This window comes from Talpa europaea, assembly GCF_964194135.1.
Source record: "Talpa europaea genome assembly, chromosome: 14".
In the NCBI taxonomy this organism is placed as follows: domain Eukaryota; kingdom Metazoa; phylum Chordata; class Mammalia; order Eulipotyphla; family Talpidae; genus Talpa; species Talpa europaea.
Genome location: NC_140082.1, coordinates 70,752,798 through 70,766,338, shown reverse-complemented (window position 1 = coordinate 70,766,338; position 13,541 = coordinate 70,752,798).

The following is a 13,541-nucleotide window of genomic DNA, read 5'->3' as shown; positions in this document are numbered from 1 at the left end:
TGAAGGCCCTTCACCACCCTAACATCGTGGAGCTCTTCCAGGTGGTGGACACCGGGCCGGAGCTGCAGCTCGTCATGGAGTACGTGCAGGGGGAGGACCTGCTGGACTTCCTGAGCAGGCATGGGCGCCTGGAGGAGAGCGAGGCCCGCCCGCTCTTTAAGCAGATCCTCGCGGCCCTCAGCTACTGCCATGCCAAAGGCATCGCGCACCTGGATGTGAGGCCCGAAAACATTCTGCTGACCCGAGAGGGAAAAGTCAAGCTGGTGGGCTTTGGGCTCAGCGTCCAGGCCTTCAACCGGGCGCTGAGCACGTGCTGCTGTCTCCCAGAATACAGGGCCCCCGAGGTCTATCTTGGCCAGTACAATGGCCCCAAGGTGGACGTGTGGAGCCTGGGCATCGTGTTCTATAAAATGGTGACTGGCACACTGCCCTTCAGGGGCCCAAACCTCGAGGCGATCAGGGTGCGCGTCCTGGGAAGGTGGGTCCATCTGCCGAACTACCTCACGGAGCAATGCCAGGACCTACTGGTCAAAATGCTGGCACAAGACCCCTGGATGCGCAGCACCCTAGAGAAAATCCAGCAGCACGCTTGTGTAGCAGAAACGAGCGAGGGACTCCTGCCATTCAGCGAGCCATCTCTCAGCCCCCAGGACCCGGCCATAACCAAAGCTATGGAGCGCCTGGGCTATCAGAGGCAGGAAATTCGGGAGGCCATTGACGCTAACAAGTACGACAAGGTCATGGCCTTGGTGAACAGTACACCAGGGAAGGCTGAGGCTCTGGAGAGGCTCAGGGACTGGGTCCAGTCACAGGAGCCAGGAGGAGCATGAGACCCACGGGACTGCAGCACAGAAATCTGGGCAAAAATGATGTCCCTGGAGCACAGATGTCCCTGGAGCAGAGCAGGTGAAGGGCCAGGAGGGCCAAGAAACTGGTGAAACACCTGGAGGGGAGCAGAGCGGGTGAGTGGTGGGGTGTGGAGGGGCTGGGGAGAGCTGAGCAGGTACAGGGCCCAGGAGGGGTATGAGGCTCTGTGGATGGCCCCAGGGTCAGAGGCCCCAGGGCCAGAGGCAGGAAACCCTGGACTTCTCTCCCCCATCATAGGCTCAGTTCCCTGAGAACCATACTGCCCCCTTGCTGGGAGAGACCTGCTGCTCTATCCTGGGCACAGGGATGGCATAGAGGATGCAGGAGTTCTTGCAAAGGCTTGGGCCCAGGTGGTAAAACGTGCAGATTGCAAGGAGCAGATAGAGAGGGTCTCTAGCTCCCCTTAAGAAAGACTCGGGGACCAGTATATTAGAATCCAAACAGGACTCTTCAAGGTGGACAGAGTTTATTCACAGGCCAGCCCTACTCCACACGACCTGCTCAGATGGAAAATCTGCACCCCATCTTCCTACACCAGGAAGCCCTAGGCTATGATCAATCTCAGTCCCGCAGTGAGCATTGTCACCTTGAACTTTTGCAGCTTGTGATTCTTACACAGTGTCAGCCCAGCTGGAATTTCTCCTTTTAAACATCCTCTCCAGATGGCCAATCACCCCTCATCCTCCCTGGATTCAAACCCTGCAGGGTGACCTTAGCCAAATTGGGAACATTATTATCGCCCAACAGATGCAGGCTTTGGACCCCATTCTCTGCCAGTTGAATCACTGGGTCAGGAACGAAAAGCTACAGGGGCTATCTACCTTAAATTTGTGTTTTTTCATCATTGTTTAGATGGTGTTCAATTCCCTTCTAAAACAGGTTTTGCTAAGTCTGGTAAATGCAAGTGAGGTGAGGTATGTGTGTTTGAAAAAAGAAATATATGGAAGAGGGATATTCTGAAGGGCCTTAAGATTATGTAAAGCCGGATGGGTAAAATGAAATGGCATTAGAATGAAAGCAAGCAAAAGAAAGAGTTGAAGGTCTGAGAGAGAGATTTTGGTGAGAAATCGTGTGTACTCAGGTGCCTCCCTCTCCTCCAAAACATTCATGGGCTTGCTAATCTGACCAGCAAAGCCCCCTCTGATCGCTACCTCGTCAGCCGAACGTGGGGCCAAGACATCATGGATCCTGCCCCTAGTAGGCCCAGTGATCATGATTATGCTTTTCTTTGTTTCTGCACCCTGTTTTCTCTGCTTTATCCAGGCAAAGCTCTCTGACATGAGCCTTCACTCTCCCAGACCCGGGAAAGCCTTTCCTGTAATTGACAGATGAGCAACAGGGCACTGCTCTAGGGATTCTGGGCCAACCTGGGCTGTCCAGCGACCAGTTGCTTATTTCTCTAAACAAATGGATCCCACTGTAAGAGGATGGCAGGCCCACCTGCGCACACTTGTGGCAGCTGCTCGTCTCACTAGACAGGCCTTAAAACCCACACTGGGCCAACCTGTACATGTTAGTTCTCCACATCGGCTCCACAACCAACTCATTTACCAGCCTCTCTCCCCTCCATCACCCTCTTGTCTGTTAGATTTCTACTCTTTGTCAAAGACCCTCTCATCTCCCTCTCCCAATCGACGACCCTCCAACCTGCTAGGCCTCGCGGGTGTTCCACTCCCTAACGCAGATAACACCCTCTTCTTACTATAGTGGACACCATCACCAGTCGGACAGTGGACCTGCCTTTATCTCAAAGATTACTCCACAGGTCTCCTCCCTGGGCATCACCTGGAAACTACACATTCCCTCCCGACCGCAATCCTCTGGTAAGGTAGAACGGGTAAATGGTCTGACCAGAGACCACCTAACCAAACTCTCCACTGAGCTGGGGAAATTCTGTGTGGAGCTGCTCCCACTGGCTTTAATGCGCCTCTGAGTCACCCCTTGTGGCCCCTTGTTCCTGACCCCCTTTGAACGGATGTATGGCAGACCTTCTCTTACTAACCATGTGCTCCCGTCCAACCTACACTGTTGGATGGATATTTTCCATACTGCTCTTTGCTCAGACAGTTGCTCCAAGAACACGCAGACCGTTGTCTGCCACAACCTGTGCTTCCGTTCCCTGATGCACCTGTCAACCTGCTGTGTCCTAGAGACCAGGTTCTTCTGAAAGCCATCTCTCCAAAATCACTTCCGCCAAAGTGGATGGGTCCACACAAGATCATCCTGACTACACCAATGGCTGTCAAGGTCTTGGGCAACACGTCTTGGCATCAGCTTTGCAGGGTCAAACCGGTCCCTGTGGACAAGCAGTATGTATGCGAGTGCTGGGCCCAACTCGGGTACGCATCACTGCACCCCTGGTCCAGGTTCCACTCAGCCTACAGAGCAGAGGCCCTCTGACTCTCCCTCCTCTGTTTCTAATCCCATCACTTCAAGCCACTTCCCGTTCTTCTGTCTATGCCTAGAGATTCCAGATCAGTACAGACTCAGGCAAGGTATGAGCACTCACAGGGCCTCTGATCCTAACCTTATTTTTTCTTTTTGCCCCATGCTTACTGCATTTCATCCAACACTGGATCCAAGACCTGCCCCGTAGCACCTTTAACCAAATCCTCCACCCATATCCTCGCGTCCCTGCAAAGACCTTCTCATAACCAGGCCTGAGCCCCACCCTGGTCTTCGCCCCCGTCCAGCAGGAAGTAGCCAAAGAAAGAACCGTCACCCCTTTTCCTATCAACAAAAGGCTGGTATGAAAGGTCGATGCAGGGGCCAGGAAAGGGGAAGCCCACATACAAACAATAAGATGGCCCTAACACCAGTACCCAAGATTCCATCAAACCGAAACTGAAGCCATAAGCAGGAGAAAACAACTCGGCTCCACAAAAACACAACTTTGTTCCCCTTAAGCCTGTTTCCCCTGCTACCAACCCAGTTTTCCTGCCTAACGTCTCCTCACCCTATGAAATGACATCTCCCCCCACAACGGACGTGACTTCAGGGACAACCCACCTTGGGTCAGCAAAGCTCGCCTTGGGGCACAATGAGTTTTCCCTTCCTTTGAGAAAATTTAGCCTGGCTCCCCTTTTCTTTGCCACGCCAAACCTTTCATCTTTGTGCCCGAAACCCAGAAGGCTGTGTTCCCTGGCGCCAGGGCCACCTCCCTGTCCCTGGGACTCTCCTCTCGATTGTAGACACCGCACATCCACCACAGGCCTTGATCCTTGGGGGTGAGTCACCTGCCTGACCCTCCTTCCTGGGAGGCCCTCTCCCCTGGTTACCCGGCTGCTCTCCTCACCCCCATCCTGGTTGACTGTTCCATAAACCGCAGGCCTATGCCAGCCGACCCCCATTGCTCCTGGTTCTGGATTTGGGGATGCCCGTCCAGCCCAGTTGTCCCAGTCCGGATGTCAACCGAGCGGTGGAGATGTCCCCCTCGCTCGCCTGCCACCATTCCAAAGGCCAGGACCGGGTCGTGGGACACCGCGAATCGGGTTCTGTGCCCCCAAAGGTCAGATGAGGTCATGGGAAACTGCGTTCCGGAGTCTGTATACCCATTCGTTCGGGAGAGGAGCCGACTCAGCCATTGGGTCCTCACATTCCAGGCTGAGCCCAGCCATCCCTCTGGGACACCATCTCTCAAACCTCGATCCGCTGGGGCTCAGGCCAGATCTGTGCCTCAGTGTCTAGTCTTCTCCTGCAACACTGCCCAGCCTCAGTGCCCGTTGGAGAATGGCTCTCATTGGCCAGAACAGGGCGCTTTCCATTTCACGGTCCTTACAGACCTGAACAGTTTCTGTCACCGCAATGGAACATGGTCAGAGATCCCTCATGTCCAGGCTTGCTTTCTCGTGCGCTCCAGTCCCTCCCTCCTGCAAACCAGTTCTACTTCCCAAGTCTCGAGGCTCTTCTCTCTCTTCACCTTCTCCAGACCCCTCTTCTGCATTCTCTGATCCTCTAGATGTTCAGTCTTCACCTCCTTCAGCTTCCCAGGCCTGGCCCCACTTCCACCTCCCAGCCACCACACCTGCTCTCACAGTCGTCCTCCTTGTCCCCTTAGGCAGGTTGCGGGGACCGAAGGAGTAGGTGGAGTCCACGATCCTTTCCCTCTGTCTGATCTCTCCCAGATTGAAAAGTGTCTCGGCTCTTTCACTAACGATCCCACTACCTACACCAAAGAATTTCGTTATCTTACCAAGGTTACACCTAAGGTTACACCTATAACCTTCGGTGTCATGATTACACGTTATCCTCTCTTCCACCCTGACCTCTAATCAAAGAGAACGTGTTTTTCAGTCTGCTCGAGGCCACACAGATCAGGTCCACTTCACTGACACAACCATGCCCCCGGGCCCTGAAGCAGGTCCCCGCCAGGAGCCTGGCTGGGAATACCAGACTGACACTGACGCGGGTCACAGGGGCAGGGCTTGCCGAGACACTTCATCACCTGCCTCTTAGCTGGGCTCCAAGAAGCAGCCGGTCTCCAAGGCGGTTAATTTTGACAAGCTGCAGGAGATCACCCAGTTCCACCCTGTACAGAGGAGAACAGGGACTACAAACAGCTATGAAGTGCATGTGGCTGCTAGATCCGTTCATACACCTACCCGAGATGGGTCGGTTGCGTTACAACTGGCGTAGACGGCAGGATGGTTCAAAGCAGGATGGCTCTACGCAGATGAAACCCTTTGGAACCTGGGGAGGGATTGCCAGGTGGCCGGCCACGAGCAGATGGTACTCAGTGGCCGACCTCCTCGCCATGTGGGCACCTCCCCAGGAATGGCCAGAGGTAGATGGATCCCCGGGGCAGTTGGAACAGGCCCTGTATGAAATAGAAACCCAGAATGGGTGCAGTGCCTGCAAGGTAACAGGAGCAGTGGGGTGGGTGTTTCTCACAGCTCTGCGACAGTCCAGGCAGAAAGAGCAATCTAGAGTCCAGCGAGTATGGGATGAGATGCGGGAAGAGATGCGAAAACTGCAACAATATTTGAGGATTCTGGAGGAGGAAGTTCACAGAAACCAACCCACCATTCTGGAGATGCCAGACTCCAGCTCAGACAGGAAGGAGAGGGATGCTGGCCCTTTGCCCGAATCGCAGCCGGTGGTGGCAAACCAACCCTCACCTCCAGAGATGCCAGACCCCTCCTCAGGACAGGAGGAGGGGGAGGCTGGCCCTTTGCCCGAGTCCCAACCGGCGATGGCAAACCAAACTGCAACCCCAGAGATGCCGGACTCCTCTGGAGAGGAGGTGGAGGCTGGTCCCATGCTCCGGGCCCACCAAGTGGTGACTCAGAAATAAAGCAGCAGCCACTCATGGCCCCAGAGGGGAGGGGGTCGGTCAGGCTGATGGACCACCACAAATGACAGAATTTACTTCCTATCAACCATACAACCAGGCGGAACTGGTGGACTTGGGCAAACAGTTTCCACCAGAATACAGGGGAACCCTTGGCAGCCTGGCTGCTACATTTGTGGGGCCTGGAGCTGGATGGGATTATTTGTATGGCACAAGTGATGGAGAGACTGGCCTCCGTGGCTTTACACCCATCCTTGCGACAGAGGCTACAGAGCAGCCAGCGGTATGAACAGGGCGACCCCACCCTCCAGGAATGGATAATGGCTGCCATACGGACAGTCTGGCTGATGCAGGAGACGTGCCGGACACAGTAAGTGGATGGGAGATGTATGCCGAGCTGATACAGGTCATTCGGGAATTGGGGATGTGGTAGGCCATGTTTAATGTGAATTCCCGTGGTCCTGATGATGAGCGTTTCACAGCAGGGATGAGAGACTTAGTATTAAAAAATGTCCCCTCATCCTCATTTGGATCCCTCATGGCAGTTCTAGCACCCCGTGTGGGTTGTCAGCTACATGACGTCACAACAATGATAGCCAGCTTGGGTGAAGTTGAGAACTGGCACTCTCAAACTCAGAAGTGAATATGGGTAGTTGTTGAAAAGTGAAAAGGAATGCCAAGGAGGGAAAGGAAGCCTCTTGGCATCACAGAACTTATTAAAATCACCCATAACCAAATGTGGACAGATTTAGTGAGAGCAGTTGTAGATAGCAGTAAAATACATGCACAGCCCAATCTATGTTTGTTGGAATTATGACAGCAGCTGCAAGAAGACCACAGGTTCATGACCATGAGAAGGACTGCTGCTCAGGGGGAGCCTGGAAGCTCCAGGCCTCAGGCACATATCCTGCGCCTGGAAGATACTTGCTGCCAACCCTATCCTCGGGTGATGGCCTGATCGCTTTCAAATAGGGTGAGGGCCAAGGAACCTGTCCACAGGGGATGGGGGGGGGGACCAGAGGCCACATGTGGAGCTTGCCATCCACTGGTCCCCAACTAACATGCAAAGGGTTTTAGCTCTGGCAGACACAGGAGCAGAATGTACTCTGCTCTATGGAAATCCAGAAAGATTTCACGGGTCTATTTGTATTGATGGCTATGGAGGCCATAGTATCAAGTTGACAGCAGTGAGACTATCTCTGGGGATTGGGTGATTACCCCCCAAAAGAGTATAAAGTATATGTATCGCCCATCCTGGAGTACATCCTGGGGGTGGAAGTACTACGTGGCTTATGGCTAGAGACCACAGCCAGAGAGTTTCACCTTAGAGTGCGTGTGGTAAAGGCAGTGGTGAGAGGACACGCTAAGCATCTGCCCACACAACTGCCAGTCCCTAGGCGAGTGACTAATACCAAGCAATATCAGTTGCCCGGAGGCTACAAGGAAATTACGGGCACAATATCAGAACTGGAGAAAGCGGGCATTGTGCGTACTTTCCACAGCCCCGACAATTCACCAGTGTGGCCAGTGAAGAAGCCCGATGGCTCTTGGCGCATGAGGGTAGATTATCATGAGGTAAATAAGCTAGTTCCCGCCTTGCATGCTGCAGTGCCTTAGGCAGCAGATTTGGTGGATCATCTGCTGGTGCCAATGAATGTCTGGTGCCAATGAATGGCACCAATGCTGGTGCCAATGAATGTCTTTTGCCACTAGGTTGATACATCGTCTGGACTAACTTGTGTTCTGTTGTATTTTGTTATAGTGTGATGTATACTATTCACTTTTGTGGGCCATGGCCGCATTGTTTATGTTTTCTAAGAAACAAAATTGTATATATGTAGATGGTCTGGCAGAAAACCCTGAGGGGGTGGATTGTAGGGTAAGTTAAAAAGCATCAGGCTTTTCTGCCCTCCCGCCATTACGAGAGATGATGGATCCCTGCGGGCCTGAACACAGGCCTGATGGCGGCACCTGGAGTGGGGTGGGGGTGCGGTGTCGAGGGTGGAGGAGAGCAGTGGAGTGTGCGAGGAGAACGGCGACTACAAACAAGGGCGAGGAGCATGTGGCTGCTAGAACCGTTCATAAACCCACCTGGAATGGGTTGGTTATGTTACAGCGGGGTCCTGGGGTTCACTCTGGGAAAGGTGTCAGTGCTCCCCTGTCAGTGGCATGTGGTGAGTTTCCCAGGCGAGTTTCTCCACGAGTCAGAGACGGTAGTTATATTTAAAGAACAGGTTTATTAGGGAAAGGGAAAGGGGCAGGTTTTGCTGAGAGAGGCCTGCATGGTTGCAGGCAGGCGGCTTTGACAGGTCATAGGCGGGCAATAAGCTGCTGCCCTGCAGAGGGAGATAGTTGGTAAGAAGAGGAACCTACACAGTCCCAGATGGGCAGAGGGAGTGCTGCCCCGAGCCAGTGCAGACACTTTACAGACACAGTCCTCTTCTGTTTGGGGGGGTCACTCCTTGTGAGCCATCAGTTGGTTGCTGATTTTGGATAACCACGCAGAATCCAAGAGGGACTGGAGATACCAGGATGGGCCCTATCTCCAAATCTTTCCCCTCAGGTCTGTGCTCCACTCCCTAGAGCATCTGATCCTGCTTGGGTCGCATGCCTTGTGATAAGGCCCTGGTGCCTAAGGGTCATGACCTCTACAGCTGAGTTAATGGTCATGCAATTTCCCTCTATCCCTACCTCCTTGTGAGTCAGGTTTTGGTGTTAGGCCACCTCCTTTCCAGACTTTCTATTCTGTCTGCCATTAAGGCATTCCTATTATATTTTGTGAGGAGGGGAAGTTGTGTCCCGAATGCTGGGTGAGTACAGAGTAAGTGGCTCCTATAGCAGTCAGAAAATTAATATCTTACTTGTGACATCCAGGGTTACCCTAGGCTTAACCACAGAGACCATGTCATTGGGGACCTGGTGACGTCCTTGGGCCCTATCACTTGTCATCCAGGAGGTGTCAGTAGTCAGTCTGTTACAGGGCAGCAAGAGGGGCACCCCAGAACCCCCAAAGCTGCTTGCTCTAAATAGGTTCTGCCATCTGCCGCATCGACACAAAACATTTAAGACTTTAATGGAAAGGAACTTTACCACAAGTAGTAAACAATACAGAAAAGACAAAGAATCTGTTAGAGGTCAGGGAGAAGGGCAGCCCAGACACCACAAACCTGCCTGTTCTAAATAGGTTCTGCCATCCGCCACATCAACAGAAAACATATGAGACTTAAATGAAAAGGAACATTAATACAATTAGTAAACAATGCAGGAAAGGTAAAGAATATACTTTCTAAATCAAGCATCCAAAGTTACCTGTCCCCTTGTGGGGAAAAGTCCACCCATACAGGATTGGCCTAGAGCAAGGCCTGAAAGCCTGTCCCAAGTCTAAAGCACCTTCCAGTGGGGACCCACAGAAAAGGATCAGAAACAACCAGACAAATCTGGGAGGAAAAGAGCAAAATCAAAATCAAGACAAAAAACACCATTGTCACCTCCCCACCGGTCTCTCGCCCATGCTGTTGTCACCCAGTCCACGACCAAAAGGCAAGTGCAGTTTCTGCACGTGTCTCTCGGCTCCATGTGCCTCCTGCAGGTCTCCTTCTGGCTCCATCCTGCTTCTTTCCTTCTCAGTCTCCACTGCAGCTTCTCTCCCTTCTCAGCTCCCTTCTCTCCCTTCCTTTGGTGGGGCAGGGAACATGGAACTTCCCCCTTTACCTGGCGACCACCCTATTATCCTGGATAACTCATACAGAAACACATATTTTAACTGTCTTAATTTGTTTAGGTGAGATGTCATTAAATTTTAGTTTTCTTATACTAAGAAGCAAAAAGTAAACCTGCAAGCTCAACAATATTTAGAGAAAGTGATATTGTTTAACAAATTCTCATTCTTAAATTTAATAAGACCTTAGTTTTATATGAAATTTGGCCACCATTTAAATAATGATAAAAGAAAAAAATTTAAGGGAGAGATACCAATTGTAACTGTTAGTTTTTCTTAGGACTGGAATTTTAAATTAATTTCAGACTTGCAAATTCTAACATCCCGAAAAACAAATTCCTTTCTTAGGCAAGTACTAGATAGATTGATGAAAACCAAGAAAAATAAGAGACTTAATATCATATACATTTCCTACATACCTGTGAGGAACACAGTGTTGCTAAGGAACTTGCCCACGAGGCTAATTTTTGCTAGGACAAGGGGAAAGAAAGAAGTCAATCTGGGATTTTTCTGGAAAAGAATTTTATCAAGAGATTTAGGTCTAATCATCAAAATGCAAACTTATCTTTTTTTTTTTTTTAAAATAGTTTTTTTTTTATAGAGGCATGTTTTATTTATTTATTATATTTGTTTGTTTGTTTTGTTTATACATGCACTGGGTATAGTCAGAAGCGCGGGAGGGTGAGAGAATTCACCAGAGCCAGAGTGGGGAGCAGAGCAGGCAGAAGGACCGAAGTACACTGCTGAGGGGAGCAGCAGGTGGCAGGAGAGGTCTGCGCACCATGTGGGATCCTCCTCCGCTGGCCGGGGAGCAGCCGGGGATTGAACCGGCGCCGCTGAGGCCGCAGGCAGCTTCGCAACCCAGCGCTCAACCGCTGCGCCACCGGGGAGGCCCCAAACTTATCTTTTTTGATGTAGACTAGGTCAATTACTCTTTTTTTTCCTGAATACTATGTGCTTCCTTTTGAAAATAAAGACATTTCAACATAAAATATTGATACTCAACATGAAAAATGTAATGCTTGCTTGCTTCAAATTCAGCCATTAAGTTTTGATCTAGTTTTTGATTACCAAAATCTTAAATCCTGATCTCAAAATTGGGGATTTTTTTTTTATTTTTTTTTTAGAGGCATGTTTTATTTATTTATTTTATTTGTTTGTTTGTTTTGTTTATACATGCACTGGGTACAGTCAGAAGCGCGGGAGGGTGAGAGAATTCACCAGAGCCAGAGTGGGGAGCAGAGCAGGCAGAGGGACTGAAGTACACTGCTGAGGGGAGCAGCGGGCGGCAGGAGAGGTCTGCGCACCATGTGGGATCCGCCGCTGGTGGCCGGGGAGCAGCCGGGGATCGAACCAGCGCCACAGAGGCCGCGGGCAGCTTCGCAACCCAGCGCTCAACCGCTGCGCCACCGGGGAGGCCCAAAATTGGGGATTTTTTATTAGACTTTATATAGGTGTCATTTATAACTAATACTCCTAAGGCATTAGACAGTGATACAAATGGATATTTTTTGATTATTTTTTTAAAATGTTGGTCATGTGCATTAGTTTTAAAAAGTTGTTATTTTTTAAAAAAAAGTAGTTATTCTATCTGTGAAAATACTGAGACATTTTTATTGATGAAATATAGAAACAGTTTTTACTAATTCCCTTAGAGAAAATATTTCTCAAAATTGTATATTTTTTATTTAAATTTTTTAAAATATTTATTTATTTATTTATACATGAACCAGGGTACAAGCCAATTGCCAGGGAGGGCAATTTTTTTTTTTTTTTTACTAAATTGCCTTGATTGCCTTTATTTTTTTTAATATATTTTGGTGCTCCTTCGTTTGGTGAGTGTATGTTAATGAGTGTTATTTCTTCTTGAAGTATTGTCCCCTTGATCATAATGTAGTGACCATTGGGGTCTGTTTTTATCTTTTGGAGTTTGAAATCTGTTTTATCTGATATAAGTATAGCTGTTCCTGCTTTCTCTTTTGGTGTATTTGCTTGTAGGATTGTTTTCCATCCTTTAACTTTGAGTCTATTTTTATCTTTTGTAGCTAGATGTGTTTCCTGGAGACAGCAAAAGGTTGGGTTTTGTTTCTTAATCCAGGCTGCAACTCTGTGTCTTTTCATTGAAGAGTTTAGTCCATTTACATTTAGAGTTAATATTGATATGTTAGCATCTGTATTTGCCATTGTGTTTGTCTTTCCTTTGATTTTATTTATTTATTCTTTTAATAACTTTTTTTTTGGCCTTCTTTTGTTGTTATTCGTCCCTCTGTGGTTCTGGCTTTAGGATTACTTGTAGTATTTTTTGGAGTGGGGGTTTAGTCGTAATGAAATTCTGGAGTTTCTGTTTGTCTGGGAAGGTCCTTATTCTTTCTTCATAGAGGAAGGAGAGCTTTGCGGGATAGAGTATTCTTGGTTGGCATCTGTTTTCTTGGAGTCTGTTGACTATGTCCCTCCATTCTCTCCTTGCCTGGAGTGTTTCTTCGGAGAAGTCTGATGTCAGCCTGATTGGTTTTTCCTTTGAATGTTATCTGTTTCTTCCCTCTTGTCAGCTTCATTATTTTTTCCTTGTCCTAGATTCTTGGGAGCTTTACTATTATGTGTCTTGCTGTATTTTTCCTTTTGTCGTGGAAGTTTGGTGTTCTTCTTGCTTCTGGTATATCAATTTTCAGCTCCTTCTTCACATTTGGGAAGTTCTCTTCAATTATATCCTGGAATATTTTCTCTGTTCCTACATCTTTCTCCTTTCCTTCTGGTATTCCTATAACTCTTATATTTCATTTCCTCATGGAGTCAGATCGTTCCTGAAGTCTTTCTTCGTTCTTTTTCCTCCGTACTTCTCTTTCCTTTTCTGTTTTGGTTCTTTTTATTTCTGTTTCTTCAAGAGTACTTATTCGTTCTTCCATTTCATCTATTCTGCTTTCATTGCTTTTCCCAGAGTTCTTTAGTTCCTCCATTTATTCTTTGATCTCCTGCGTTTCTTTTGCTTCCCTCTTTAGGGACTCAATTTCATTCTTCTGACCATTGTTTTCCCTCTTTAGGGACTCAATTTCCATCTTCTGATCATTGTTTTCCTTTATGAGTTCTGTCATTTTTTTAATCACGGCAATTTTAAATTCTCTTTCTGGAAGTCTCAGAAGTTCTTCCAAGTTACTGTCATTGCAATCTGGGGGGTGGTTTTCTTTTTGTGGTGTGCTTTTTTACTGAGGGCTTGTTAGGTTGCGTGTGGTTCTTCTACTCCCTACTGTCTGTTTTCTAATTTGCCGTATGCATTGGGACACTGTGTTGCTGGGACTGGCCGGCATCTTGGGTGAGCTTCTCCGCGCTCCTCTGTCTCCTCCAGGAGCAATCTGTCGGTTTCAAGCAGTCTTTACTAAAGAAAGTTGCCTGTTCTAAAATGCCGATGTGGGGACACACTCCCCTGTGCGCCTGGTCTGCCCCGGCGGTGGCTTCCCTCTCCCCCTCTGGGTTTGGACTGCAGGCCAGAAGGGGCCTGGCATGGGTGAGCTTCCCCACTCACCTCTGGCTCCTGAGGGAGCCTTCTGCAGGCAATCTTTACTGAAGAAATGTCCCTGTTCTAAAATGGCAAAGCGGGACGCAGTCCCTGAGCATCTGGTCTCAGGCACACTCTTCTGCGCGCCCGGTCTGCCCCGGCTGTGGGTGCCCGCT